The following is a 13,055-nucleotide window of genomic DNA, read 5'->3' as shown; positions in this document are numbered from 1 at the left end:
CATCATAAATCTGAGCTGTGTGTCCAAATTGGCCAAACTCAGCTGTGAACACAAATGAACACAAATGTTAACATTTATATCTGTCTCTTCCCAGCGCACTGTAATGAGCCCAGTATGCTTAAGCAGACTTTGTGTACAAAGTATTTCAGCTTTCTGAAATAGGTAATAACTTTCTGTTCTGTGTAAAGGACACTACTTTGTTGTTTCTCATTAATGCTTCAGAACAGGAAAGAACAAAACCAATCTAATTCTAAAATTTAGACAATTTGGATTGTAAAGAACTATTAGTAATTTTTAATGGAGAATACAAGATACATCCTTTCTTTATGCCCCAAAAAGGTTTTTGAAAGACTGTTAAAACTGTAGAGAAAGTTATTTGTAGATACAAACTTATATTTGCAAAATTAGTTGAAAATTACAGAATCAATCATACAATTCAATAATAAAGGTTTTATTTTTTCTTTTTAAAATGTTTTTATGGGAGATTTAATTCAGCATGTTTCAATGCATAAAAGATCAGAAAGCAATTCTGAAAACAAGTATATGAGCTTTCTAAATAGTACAGTTAGGCTAATTTGTACCTGGGGATACTAATTTTTTGTAAAAATAACTTGAAAAGATATTTTTGTCTTTTTCTTGTCACTCTTTGAAGCATTTTGTAATCTGAGTAGTTATTAATGTCTCCCGTTAATCTTGGATGAATTAGGGAGCCAGGATCTTTGAGGCTGAAGTCAATTACGTATAAAGAAAGTCCATTATTTACAGCACCATTATGTCCCCAGTTCATCTATTACACAAACCTATTCCTATCATCTGGAAATTACCCATCCTTATTAACAAAAATTTCTGGGTAAATTAAAAAATTGTGACTGAGGTAAATCACATCCCACTCAGCAAAACTAGATAGGGATCTAGTTTATTTAATTTCTCATATTTTTGAGGCTCTTTGAGAGAACCTGATTTTCGATAGTTAATAGAGGCAAAATTTCCACATATGCATGGCAAAAGTAGGTTCAAACATTTGCTTTCATCTTGCAAAAGAGTTTGTGTCCTTAAGAGCCTTATGAACCTATTCTGTGATGTTATTACGACTCTTAATAGCAAAATTTTAAAACAGAAAAACCAACCTAGAATTATTTTGTATAGTTTGGATATTCTGTTTATTTTTTGCCCCTGTTTGAGCTGTGAAATAACACGACATTAATCGAAACAGTATCATAAAAGTCACAAAAACTGCTTGGCAAATTGCCTTTATTTTAATTACTCAGCATAATAAACACTGGAGTACTTGGCAATTCTCCTGACCAATCCTTTGACTCTTTCATTTTCTCTTCTAGTGGAACTTTATATTCCAATTTCTTAAATTTTATTTTTATCTCCTAACAGCTGCAACTACAATTACCTGGTTTTATAACTATATGAAGTTACAGTATGGAAATGTGGAAAAAAAAAGTGGGATGCAGAGATGTGCATGTTTTTAGACACTGATCATCTTGTGGGGGATGGGGAGCAACAAATTAACAAATTATTTCATTTGGTAACTCTTAACCTTAAAATGGGTTTATCTAGCATCAGAAAAACCTGTGTCAGGTCAAATGAGGAATCTGTTCTGCACAAAAGATGATCAAGCCCCTCAAAAGATTGGATAAATTTCACTTATACATACAGTATTCACTGAAAAAAAAAAAGTGATAAAATATTAGCTTTCTCTTATCTTTACATTGTGTCTGCTCTTTGCTTTCTGTCTCATTTTTTTTTTTTTTTTTGTCCTTTTTAGTTCACCTAGTAGCCTTCTTTGTATTCATTGCCAGAGTCAGAGATTTCCATAGACTCATATTCTTTGCCACAACCAATTAGGTGAAGTTGCATTGCCTCCTCTGCTGTCTGCAATCCTGTCACAGACTGCAAATCAAAACATAAAGAAGAGATCTGCATTGGCTTGGCTTCAAGTAGAGACTGAGAGATAGACAATAAGTCAACAATCATTACAAATACAGTGATTTATCCTGTACTTTAAAACTCTTGCTCAGTTCTTGATCTAACTGTCCCTTAAAATATTAAACATTTATGAAATATATTTTGTCTTAAGAATTTAATCTACCTTATTTTGAAATGTTCCTGATCTTTGTAAATTCTGTAGATTTATGATTCATAATGTCACAGTGCCAACATTGTCTATCATTTATGAAAAAAGCCAGTATTCATTCATTGCCTCTTTTGAAGGGCAGCTTCTTGTGTGTAATGCCAGTCTTTGCTCTTTAAATAGAAAGAGTTAATTTCAGGGAACAAGAGGAATTATATTACAGGGTCTGAAGCCTGTATTTAATTTATGGTGAATTGTTCATGCAGAGAAATGGATTTTGCAATGAAATGAGAGATTCCAAACCTTTCAGCTGTTTAATAAACCATATAAATAGAAGAGATGAGTTGGGATTGAACTTCTCAGCCCACCTGCCTACTTGCACATATGGCTGAAATACTCTTGGGTAATAGAGAATAAAATAACATCTTTCCTATTCCTATAAACTAGGACACTTATGAACAGGAATGATAGACAGGCCAATCAGCCAGGCAAGTGAACACTGGTGGTGGTGGGATATTTCAGGAGACATGGTGTACTTTCCAGTTCAAGTAAAAAAATTTCTGAGACTTGGAACATATGACCTATAATTTCATTTTTATGGATTTTTATTCCTGATTCTAACCATTATTTTCTTTGGTCCTGCTCTAGTATTTAACCTATATTTGGTCTTCCATTAATGAAAAAAAGATACTGCATGGACAATTTTGGGAATGAAACATGCATAAAATATTCCCGCCATGTCAGTCAGTGTGCTTCTCCTCTCCTCAACCCCTAAAAGAATGGTTTGTAAAGGACAAAGCAGAGTTTCACCTTAGCCATTTCAGTTTTCAACCTTTGTACTCTGTGGTGAATGCAGAGCTTCAACTATCAGCTGATTATAATAAATCTTGCCCATTAGTAAACAGCCTTATTAAACCATACACTCCTGAAGATGAAAGTGTAAATTTAGGACCCAAAAGAGTAATTTGAAAGGATTTATTAATTTACTTTCATGTTTTTCTGGGCTATTAAATTATCTTCACAACATCTTTAACTTTTCATTTTGTAGTATTAAGCTTACAAAATCAGACTCAGTAGAGAGCAATTTTGAAATATAACAGGGTTTTCCTTTTGTTTCCCTACTTTCCTCTTGCCCAGAATTATGTACTCTAAACCTTTTCAAGGTACCTGTGATCTTCAGCAATATAACACTATTTGGAACTATCCTAGGTGATTTCCTATTGTGAACACTAAATATCAAAATTGTTGTTATGAAAATATTGTCAGTATTCACATTGTTTCTTTGTTAGCAGTATACTTCATGTTTTCTGATTTCTTCCACTCTCAAGCTAAGGATTTGATATTGAGCAGAAACTTGAAAAGGGAATTGCTGAAATTATGGAAACTGCTGATATGGTAGTCACTGGTCTGTGTTTTTTCTAGTCTTATTAGAGTGAAGGAGAAAATATCCAGTTTCCAACAAGCAAAAAGTATTGCAGTTTGTACATTCAGAATGTGCTTATTTTTTGTAAAGGACAGCAAATTTTCAAGGAAAAAGTACATATGAACTTTAAATCCATTGTACTCTTCCTTTTGACTCTTTTCCTATACCATTTACTGATCTGAAGCCTCACCAACCAATTTTTCATGTGTAACAAAACCATCTTTTTTGTTATTTTCATTATTAAAAAGAATGTTATAAATATAAGATGAATTTCAATTACCTTATATTTGTTTCTCTAATTTCGAATTAACATATCCTGCAATATTAATTGATCTACAAACAGCGTTTGATGTTACAAACAACAAAGTAACTCCATTAATAGTTGAATATCAAGGATAATGAATTCTAACTGTATATTTTCAAAAAGTGTGATGGAATTTTATACTTTAAGAATAAAATTATATTTATATAATTTTTAATATATATTATACACGTAAAGTCATGGCTTGAGGAGCCTTTTGAGTCTCTTTCATCCAACTCCATTAGGGACTTTGGAAAGAGACATACAAGTATGATTTGGTTTGAAGGCCACAATCTGTTTAACTTGTCATTGCCTGTTGCTAAGAGTGTATCCCTTTAAAAAACAAGGACTTGTTATGTTGATCAGTGGCATTAGCATTATATTACAGTGATCCACACAAAGAGCACAGACTGTGGCCAGCCAACCTGAGGAAAGTTCATGAGAATGTTTTGACTTTCATTCTCCCTCTCTCCCTCTCTCTCTCTCCCTTTTTTATTACTGTTTATGCAAAACAGCATAAAAGGTCAGTCCTCCCTGACACAATTACTGGGGTCTTTTTATTGTGTTTGTCTTCTACCACCAATTAAAGAAAATGACAGGACCATATAAAGTTGTCAAAATTACATAGCTGTCATTGGCTGTTCCAGCACTTAGGGTTACTTTTCATAAATAAGAGAACAGGCCACTCCAAAAAAAAGAAAAGGTAACTCATTAACTAATAAGTCTTTCAGTTATATTATAAATTATTATTGAACCTACAATATACACAATGTAATGCTACAAATAAATAGTTGATGTTAAAGTTAAGCGAACCCATCATTGTCACAGTCTGGGATATAGTGCCACAAGAAGCTTTAATAGTTGAATTATCTTGACACCATGCAAAAAACTTTTCTTTTTCTTCCTAAGACTTAAATCTAATGTGATTGATATTTCTTCTTCATGTGAAGGGTGTGTTCAATTCTTTTTTACCATGGATAAAACAGTCTGTAAACGCAGAATATATTATGTATTCAATCATAGCTGTCATCAGGTTCCCCAAAGTAAAAGTAATTTCAATGATATCCTAGAACATCGTATTCAGGTTCACCTCAACTTCATCATGTAAGAAACTGAAATACTCAGCACTTAACCAGTTCACCACAACCTTCACTGTAAATGTCCTATTTGACACCAAAGATAATGAATATATCTTAAATGTGAAATCCATACCAAACAGTGCAATAGGTGATTCAATAACATTGTCTTTTCAGGGAACTACACAAAGACTCACTGCTAACTGTAAGTACCATTAATGTCTACTGAAACCACTGCAGATTAGAAAGTACATGATAAAATACTGTGTTGTGATTGATAATCTTTGCATGTTTGTCATGTCACTTCCATGAGAAAGAAGCATCAAATCCTGACTAACTTTGAATGCCCAGATAATGAGGAGTATACTGAGAATGTACTTGCTTGAAAAAATGGTTTCTTTTGAGGTTGACATTTCATCAGTTTGTGTTTTGGCATCAGAGATGTGGCTTGTTGGGATTTTTCTCTGGGTTGTTTTTTTTTTTTCTTCTAATCATCCTCTAGAGGGCAATAATTTTATTTTTTGATATGCAACATTTTAAAAGATGTAGCTTTTGAAAGATGCAGATGTTCTTTGTGTTAAAATCTCTCACAGACATCAGGCACCAAGATTCACTTACTCTGAAGAGAAAAAAGTAATAAAAGCACAGTTTGATTTTGCTTATAATGTGAAGAAACTCAAATTGAAAACTATTTCTTTTTTGGCTAGCAAACAACATAGTGAGTGCTTATGTTGGCTAGCTGTATGCCTTCCGTGTTCTTGTAGCCACAGGAACAGTAAGAGTGGAAACAAACATCAAAGAATACGAAAAGAAATTCAGAAAAAATAAGTGATGATTATCCAAGTTGCCTGTAAAAGTGAAGTGGGTAAGATCATGAGACAAGGAAGGTACTTTAAAAAAAGAGAGACAAAAAAGAAAAATTGAGCCTACTTAATAATTCAGTAGTTATTTCCTTTGGCTTCTTTCTGAGGCAGGAATATGTAATATGATTATGTCATAGTAGTAGTAGTATATGTTGCCTGAACTGTATTTCCTCAGGGATGTAGAGGAATTAAAAGTTGAACTTGCATAAATTGAAGGCTTCATGATCTTTATTTTGGATACATGTCCTTTTATGAAATCCCAACTACTCAGGTAAAATATCTACCTAAGACACTGCCTTGGTGGAACTATTTAAATTCAAAAATGTTTTAAATTTTTCCATATAAAGTTTACAGTTATGCATTAAGAATGAGTGGTAATCTCTGAATTACTGAAATACAGTTCATGTAGGAGTTTGTCCTGCTTCATCATATCATCTTAGATTTGATATTTTTTTCTTTTTTAGAGAGAGAAGAACTATAGGTACCTCCTTTTCACTGCATGTTATTCTAGTCTTGGGTTCTCCAAACAACTCAGTAACATTTCATTCCCTTCTTGGGTTTGGCACAGCCATAGCTAATATGATTATGCTTTGAAGAATGACAATTCTAAGGAATAGGTACTTTGTCACCTATTGGCACTGCCCTGACAGTGAGGAGGAGTCCAGTTCAGGCAGGGGTGGCACAGAATTAATTTAACACTACAGGTATTTTTGTACTGTGACATTTAATTAAACCATCTGGTTCACAGAAAACTCCCAGCAGAAGCAACATGGTGCAATTCAGAAGCAATCTTCAGGTAACCAAGAATCATTCAAATTTTATTCTCATTAAATAGTAAACATATGTACAGAATAGCTAAAGGAAAGCTAAGTTCTTGAATATGAGTCCAGTTCCTCACAGGTAAACAGGAGGCAAAGTGTTAAAAAAAAAAAATGTTTAGAATGGAAATTAATATAATGTTTTATATAGGTCTATTCTCTTAAAGTAGTTCATTTTTTAGCACTACATATGTAGGTTTTTAGCCATTCATAATCAACTGAATGAAAACTGTTCCTCTCATCAGGCTCCAGCCTTCCAATGCTAAAGATGTTTTAAAGAGGCTCCAAATTTGTTTGATAAGAACTTCCACTGCACAGTGCAAGAACATCCTTTCTATTCAAAGCTTTGATAACATACAAAACTAAACACCACATGAGAGATATTGAGCACCTCTATCTCCTATTAACTTCAATCAGAAAGGAGGGCACTCATCAACTCAGTAGACCCAAGAAAATGTTCCTGCATAAAAGAAAAATGAATTTTCCAGCACATTTAGTTCCAGGGGTATCACAATAGCTTTTCCTCCCATGGCATGATTCCTAGTCAAATTATGCAGTGATTATTCTATTTCGGTTTCTACATTGAATATGCAGTTTAATTGCTCAAAGAGAAACACTTTGCTATTGAATGTAGAAAAAAAGAAAGAAAGAAGAATAATTTTTGGCTGAGTCTAACTTGCTGCTGTGAAGCTGTAGGCTATAATTTTCTATGTCCAGCTTAGAGAAAAAATATCTAGTTCTTGCCTTGGTTGCAACCGGGAGAGATTAAATGCATTTAAGAAATGAAACTTTCCCTCCTACTCCTTTGAGTAAATGCTTCCGTCCGTAATATGTTAACACTCTAGTAGTACTGGTGATATGGTACTAGAATGAGTTGTAGCCAGGGTGACTCAATCTGGCCAGTATACCATCTGTTTTGTGAATAGAAGAGTGGTGATGCCTTGTGACTAAATGGCCATCCAACATTCCTGGACAGCAAACAGAAAAATTGCTATTCATATATGTCTAAAAGAATAAAACATGAGCATAAGCTTAAATCAAGAGCCTTTATTATTACCCAAAGTAGGCTGCTATGAGAGTCTCAGCTAAGTACTTGGAATGTCTTTAAATTGACTTCTATATTTTTTTCATTGTGTTCAGAAATGGAGGAAATCATGGCAGTGAATAAGCTTCCATACTTATTTCATCAACAGTGACCAAATACATAATCTTTTAATTGTTTTTAGCCGAATAAAATCGAACATACACGACTAAAACTTCCCAGATCTTTTCACTGGTCAGTACAATACGGTATTTTCAAATATCTATAATATTAATTAAAACATATCAATGTCTTCTTTACTGTCTGACAGTAACTGTAAATAGCACTAGTTCTCACAGAGGTGATGATGTTATATTTTGAGCTATTACTTCAGAATAACCCTAGTGTTCTTATATTCAAGAGCATTTTATTTGACATGACTCCAGTTGAAATTTGGACACTCAGATCTTCAACTAATCAACTGATGCAGGTTAATGGGAGCCAATAGGGGTATAACATGTACCAGATGTATTCTCTTTGCACTTAAACTATGACTGACTACCCCGTGCTTCACTTTTTTTGATCTTCATTGCATTTCAAGATAAATTCAAAGCTAATCCAATTTATTTACTCCTCAATTACAAAACCTTCCTGGGGACTAACACAAAGCTGCCCAAAGGACTGTCTCTTTTCAATCTGACTATCTTTTCCACAAGTTCTATATTCTTTAGAACCTCAGAAATGGCAGCTTCTAGCCCAATGATTCCCAAAACCTTAAGGAAAAGTCCATTGTCATAACTCAAATTATATAATATAATTCCACTGCCCATTACAAAAAATGTAAATGGAAGTTCTATAGTTGCATACACTAGCTGGGGAGCACAGTTTGGAAACACTTTTTGAGGGTTAGAATTGTATATAGAAAATTACTGTCTTTTCAGCTGGTCCATGATATCTCTTCCAGGAGCAGTAAAATCTTCACAGCAAAGGAAGAGAACTAGGAGAGGAGACATGCATCAAGTTGAAGGAAAAGAAAGAATATGGAGATAAGTAAAAATCCTAAATGATGATGAAAGTGTTACAGAACATGTCAAACTAAAATGTAAAGTAGACAGTACATTAAAGAAATTAGGAAGCATACATGAATATATCCTTACACAAACGATTAAAACTACAGCATCCAATTCTGCATTTCTGAATTAAGTATTTCTTTAACTACATGACTTGTTCATTTATGCTAGAAACCTATTTATTTTAAAAAATCCTCACAATTCTGGGTACGTTTACTCTATTTTTTCATCCCTCCAAAAGAAAATAAATAGTAATTTTGTAAATCTTTTTAGGATATTTCCTTCTATGATCATTATCAACAACCACAAAAGAGCTCTGCAAAAATATATGAATGAAATTTTCAAGATTCATACTGGAGGAAACAACCAATTTGAAGTGCTGCATTTCTTAATAAGCAGCTTTGTCTTTCATTTCATTAAAGTAAATGTAACTTGAGATTGGAGTTTTACCATTTGCCTCTTAACTGGAATGAAAGTTACACATACTGAGAAAGGTAGATTAACATGTCAGAAATATAGTGTCAGGGCAGCTCTTAATGCACTGTTTTGAAAATTGTTGGGTTAATCTTGGTCAAATAAAAGATAAAAAACCACAAAAATGCATCCGTTTTTGTGTTGAGACACAAAATGAATAGAATAGGTGTGGAATTCAAATCAGACATCTACTTCCCAGTTTTCACTTACTGCAAGATCTGGCTACACTATAGATGCAAAAAAGTAAAAAGCCCAGATGGTACTAAGGTAGTTAAATTGCACTTCTTACTGTGAATAGTATTTGAGCAGTAGAGATTCTGAATAAATTTATTACTGAGAAGCAGTTGTATAAATATCTATTCAAGACAGATTAGTTATTGACATTATGGTTAACAGTAAGTGACCATTTTTGCCATCATTCTTGACTTGAAGGAAGAGAAAACTTCAAGACACATCAGTGTTGGGGGAAAAACAGCAATGATTTGTAGTACGAAATTAAAATGAAAAAAAAAAACCCAAAAAATAACAGCTCCTCTTCATTTTCAGAAGTCCTCTGACTGAAAAATAAAATGAGAAGATGAGACTATGAAGATTGCATTGTGTTGGTTTCTAAGTTATGTATGATAAATAGTGATATGTGCCAGACACTGAAATCTATTCACAAATGAACAGTTTGAAATTAATGTTTAAGTCAGGACTGTGCTGGATGAGTCAAACACAGACAGTGGCAACATAAACTTCCTTACAGACAATCCTTATGAGGAGGAATGAGGGCTGTCTGGGATTTCCTAGATACTAAGATGATTGTAGTTACTCATGTGCACCATGTTCCCTGATGCCTGAAAGCACCAGACAAGCTGTACATGTGCACCACAGCTGGTCTATGCCTGTGCCATAAAACCACTCTCCTCACAAAACATTGAGTTTATCACGTCTGTAATGTATCAGGGTGTCACACATGCACAAAAGTCTATTCTGATACTTCCCCAGCTGTGAGACATGCTGTACAGGCACACAGCAGCTATGCAAATTACAGAATCACAGAATCACAGAATCATCTAGGTTGGAAAGGGCCTTGAAGATCATCCAGTCCAACATTAACCTAGCACTGACAGTTCCCAACTACACCATATCCCTCAGTGCTATGTCAAACCTACTCTTATACACCTCCAGGGATGGGGACTCCACCACTGCCCTGGGCAGCCCATTCCAACGCCTAACAACCCGTTCTGTAAAGAAATACTTCCTAATATCTAGTCTAAACCTTCCCTGGTGCAACTTGAGGCCATTACCTCTTGTCCTATCACTTGTTACTTGGTTCAGGAGAGTCATCCCCAGCTCTCTGCAACCTCCTTTCAGGTAGTTGTAGAGGGTGATGAGGTCTCCCCTCAGCCTCCTCTTCTCCAGACTAAACAACCCCAGTTCCCTCAGCCGCTCCTCGTACGACATGTGCTCCAGACCCTTCACCAGCTTTGTTGCCCTTCTCTGGACACGCTCGAGTAATTCAATGTCCTTTTTGTAGTGAGGGGCCCAAAACTGAACACAGTAATCGAGGTGCGGCCTCTCCAGTGCCGAGTACAGGGGTAAGGTAAATTAGGTTTATTAATCACTGCTTTCAAGAAGTAGTATATTCTCTAGACTTACCATGCTGTTAATCTACTCATATTGTCAAAAATTGGTCAGGATTTTCAGGTTCTGGGATGTGTATGGCAGACCTGCTGCTCAGTAGGCATGACTGATTTTTTGGATTTCCAGGCAATTGTCAGAAGCCTTCATCAATTTCCTGGATTGCCTTTTTAAATGGAAAAAGAGGGCATAACCAGAAATAGAGGTTGAGAATAGCTCAGGTAATGATCTTCCCAAGGTTTAAATGGAAGACCAGACAAGTCCAATCAAATTGTCTTTTAATTCTTTGCTGTCATTGTGGTATCAAAAATTCACTGCTCACAGTTGTAGAGAGCTGTGTCCTCTGTGAACTATACTGTCACCTAAGTGTAGGTGTAACTCCAAGCAAATTTTATTCATGATGATTCTGGCCTAAAAGTTGGGAGGAAGGAAGTTAAACATATCTTCTTTCAGTTCACTAATGTGATCACTGCTTATTCTTAGCCGTAGATACTTCAGCATATTTAAAGATGTTTAAATAAAAATCGACATAGATTTATGTTTATTTGGGCCAATATATTTCTAGGACTTTTATTCATTAATTTCAGTTAGATGCGATAAAAAAAAAGGGGCTTTTGAATATCTCTTAGGCTCCAAACTGCTGAAAAACAGACCCTATCAGAAGAATTAGATATTTTAGGCTATTGTGTTCAAGGCTCAAAGTAAATAGATACTTCAGGTTTCTGAACTGTGTCTCTCCTGGTAGCTATCCTTACAAGCCTGGTGAATTCTATTTGAGAATACAATACAGTTATGATCTTTTTAATTAAAATAAAATACTCACAAACTATTTTATGCAAATCAGATTATTTTGTAGTTTATAAAACAAGAGTTTGACGGTCTTTCAATAAAAACATTAAACTATTCATAAGATAATGGCAAATAGACTCTGCAATATATTTAATAGGTATATTCATGTTGCAAATACTAATTTTTTCATATTTGAGAAAATTGTCCTTTCTTCCTTACGTGATGACAGAGGGTGTGTTCTTTGATTTTTGTTTCTTTTTTTGTGGCCTGCAGATTAATGTTTCTGTGGCATGAAGATCATCATTAAATAATCTCATTATCTCTGTTTGAATGAAAAAGCAATGGTGCAGAAGCAGCAAATTTCTGCATACAGATGGTATATTAGCTTGTATCCAGTATAATGGTAATAGACTCGGCTTTGATGCGGAACTTCCAAATACTGAATTGTTTTCCTCTCCTGTACTCAATCCCCTTGGGTTTCCCGCCAAAATTCCTCAGAGTTGCCACAGAGATATCAGTGTCCTATAGCAACTATATCAGGAACAAAAATCTCTCAGTCAGACCTCTCTGTAACTGAAATAACATTTAATGCCTCTGGTCTTCAGCACTCTGCTAATATTAACTGACAACATACCAGAAAGCCCCAGAACTGCATACTATTGTTGTTCCTGTCCTAAAACAAAAAATCATAAGTACAGAGATTAAGTGAAGCACAGGGCTCAAAATGGATTTTATCCTGTAATGGGCATTGTGTAGCAATAGAAAAACTTCAAAAATAATAATGACAATTGTGGAAATTCAGAAGTTGGATCCCATTCCCCTCTCCTTTAAGATCTTCATTTGATACTCCCCATGGGAATTCCAGTGCTGAAAACAATTATTTCTATTGGATAAGCATTGTTTTGATTAATAGTGACTTCTTTTTTTTTATTAACAACAATAAAAGAGGGTTGTTAGCTCCATGCTAACGTGTGAGTTAGTCAAATACAATGAGGAAAATCTTTCCACCTACAAACAGTAGGAAAGGGAAGTCAGCCAACTGCTTTCCTTCTCCCTTGCTCTGGACTTCATAGGAAGTCTCTGCATTTCAGTTCTAAGAGGGTAATGGAAGTAGGGAAGGCACAAGACGAATGACGGGATGTCCAAACCAACCTTTGTCACCGTCTTATCCAATGTACAACAGAACTCCAAGTAACACCTAGAATCAAGCACTGGCTCTTTTGCAGCATGAAATAATCTAGTAGTTCAACAATGTGCCAGCTGTGCACGGAAGAAAACTACTGACAGATAGGCTGAGTTGGAAACTTCACTACAATAAGTATAAAAGGATCCTTGGGTAGCATGCTCAGTTTTAGCTGCAGACCCTGTAGACATGTAAAATTAGATGAAATGCATCACAGACTTAATATTTTTGATACAACACTACACAGGCATTAATTAATGCAGGAAATAACAAATAATTAATAGCAGAATGTGTTAATACTTCTTTTATGAAAACAAAGCTTCATAAC

Source organism: Strix aluco, chromosome 4, assembly GCF_031877795.1.
Source record: "Strix aluco isolate bStrAlu1 chromosome 4, bStrAlu1.hap1, whole genome shotgun sequence".
NCBI classification, from domain to species: Eukaryota; Metazoa; Chordata; class Aves; order Strigiformes; family Strigidae; genus Strix; species Strix aluco.
The sequence above is the reverse complement of the archived record's forward strand: the minus strand, read 5'-3'. Positions refer to the sequence as shown.